At 40.1% G+C, this 2,404-nt stretch overlaps 1 long non-coding RNA gene across 1 annotated transcript; it reads left to right on the top strand.

Annotated features, from left to right (window-relative positions):
- Window positions 1–1,492: 1,492 nt before the first annotated feature.
- LOC145006455 (uncharacterized) lies at window positions 1,493–2,404 on the top strand. Its single transcript, XR_013662905.1, has 2 exons — window positions 1,493–1,990; window positions 2,053–2,404. It is a non-coding gene; the product is annotated as an uncharacterized LOC145006455 (long non-coding RNA).

Genomic DNA, 2,404 nt, shown 5'->3' with positions numbered 1-2,404 from the left:
TCCAAACCATGACTTTTTTGGATTGATGGTCCTTTTGAGGTACTTTGGTTGTGGTTTTGATCCCTTCCTAAATTGAAATGACTAATATTCCCTTCTGATATTTTTTTAAATCTTTTTTCTATTTAATTTAATGTTTTATTAAATTAAAATATAGGGATCTCTCTCTCTCTCTCTCTTTCTCTCTCTCTCTCTCTCTCTCTCTCTCTCTCTCTCTCTCTCTCTCTCTCTCTCTCTCTCTAATCGACAAGCCAAGAGGCTGCCAAACCTCTTCACCCCACTTGATCCTCCATCACCCCCAACACTCACCTCTTCGTTGCTACAGCTCACACCGCCGCCGACGAAGCTAGACCAACTGAGAGAAGACACGCCGGAAAACCAACCGTCCTCCCCCGCTATCGCCATTTCAGCGCTGAACACACTTGACAGTAAGAACAAGGCAGGAGGGCCTACATCTAGATCTAAAGTCGTTGTCGAAAACCCGACACCAAAGGCTCCATGTCTGGTAGGTAATTAAGTTTGGGTTTAAATTCCGCTGACGTCTTTATTGACCCATTTCGTTTAGCACGTCACCCATCTAGAAATGATTTCCAGTGGATGATTCGATTTGGGCTTGAGCACCCTTTGATTCGATCTCAAGAAGTTTTTCCCGATGAGGGATCTGAGCATACTATGTAGTAGTAGATCGTTTTTTTGTTGAGGGAGATGCATGTAGAGATAGTTCTGAAAGCTTTAAAGATCAAGAGGTATAGAAGAGTTTTCTGAGGAAGAAGATGAAGAGGAATATTGTTCTAACAAAATTTAAAGGCAATTCTCCGACAAAATTCTTGTAATTTTACAAACCCTTTTAATCTAGAGTCGGAGAAATACCGGAGAAAAGACGGGAAGAAGTGTTGCTCTTAAAGATCTGGTGGGGATTTTTTCTTGTTTGTAGTTGAGCTTTAAAGATTTTGGTTTAATATTGTAAATGTTTGTGTTTATGTGTTAGGTTTGTTGTAGTGCACACCATGTGTTCACTGAAATGCTTGACCAAGGAATCAAACCCAATGTAGTTACATACACATAATTGATTCTTGCAGTAAACTTTTGAGTTTTTGGGAGGGATGATTGGAGAAGATGAAGAAGGGGATTGTTTATTGCGTATACGCGCGCGCGCGAGAGAGAGAGAGAGAGAGAAACTTTTATTTTTTTTAATTAGTTAAATAAATAAATAAGTATTTAGATTAAAGAAATGAAAAATAAATGAAAAATATATAACTCAAGGGCATTACAGTCATTTCACTATTCAGAAGGACCAAAAACACAATGAAACTAGCTCAAAAGGACCACAAAACCAAAAAAATCGAGGTTTGGACTGAAACCTCAAAAAAATGCATACCACAGGGACCATTTTTGCAATTTTGTCAAAATCTTATTAGTGGGGTTTTTTGGCCTTTTCACAAGCTAAATTAAATTAGGGCTTTTAAACCCCCGTTTCTTTGTTTGATCGGGCAAAAGAAATGGAATGCTACAATTGAAAGCAGTCGACACAAAGAACACATGAATGGCAGACGTGAACGAAAAATTGATGGGTCGAAAGGGAGCACGAAGGTTCGTCGCTCGACTCGCAATCGGTGGTGGCCTCCGGCGTTCGACTAGACTGAAGAAGGAGAAGGATCGAAGCAGCGAGGCGGCTGTGAGCTCGGACGAGAAGGAAGAGACGAAGCAGCGGGGCTGCTCGTCTTCTGTCCTCAAAGTAGTTGCGAAGGGGAAAGAGGTCCGAAGGGGTCTGGGAGGCGTAGCAAGCAACAACAGCAACGGTGACGGGGTGTTTGGTGGGTTTGCTCGACGGCAGAGGAAGAGGAGGGTGCGAGGGTTCGGTCGTCGGTCTCGGTGGTGCTGCGATGAGGCTAGTTGAGACCGGTGGTTTCGAGTGTTCAGTCGTATAGGTGGTGGGGGGCAGTTCGATCATGGTTGTTTGTTAATTCGGGAAAGGCAGCAGCTATCAGCACAGGTGAGAACCCACTTTTTATTTTTATTTTTTTGTTTATTTATTTATTTTTATTTTTTTTATAGGTTCGTTTTTGATAGATATCGATGGAAAAAAATCAAATGGATGTTTGGGTTTGTAACAGTTTCTTTTCCTTTTCGTTTAGGTTTGAATTGTTTGTTAGAAATCAAAGGTAGAATTTGTGTTTGGTTTGATGTTTAATAGGAAAGATGAAAGAAGAACACGTGGAAGTTGTTCTTTTTGGTTGCTCACGAACAGAGGAAGAACAGAAAAGGAGTATTGATTCATTAATCAGTTTTTAAAAGTAAACACACGTTTCCTTTGTGTGTGATAACAAGGTTCATATGATACATGTATTTGAGTATGTATTTATGTACATTTTTAATTTTGTATGTATTTTATGCATTAGATTCTTTA

This window comes from Lactuca saligna, chromosome 7, assembly GCF_052625555.1.
Source record: "Lactuca saligna cultivar CGN05327 chromosome 7, ASM5262555v1, whole genome shotgun sequence".
Taxonomy (NCBI): Eukaryota; Viridiplantae; Streptophyta; class Magnoliopsida; order Asterales; family Asteraceae; genus Lactuca; species Lactuca saligna.
This window is presented reverse-complemented; position numbering and strand designations above follow the sequence as displayed.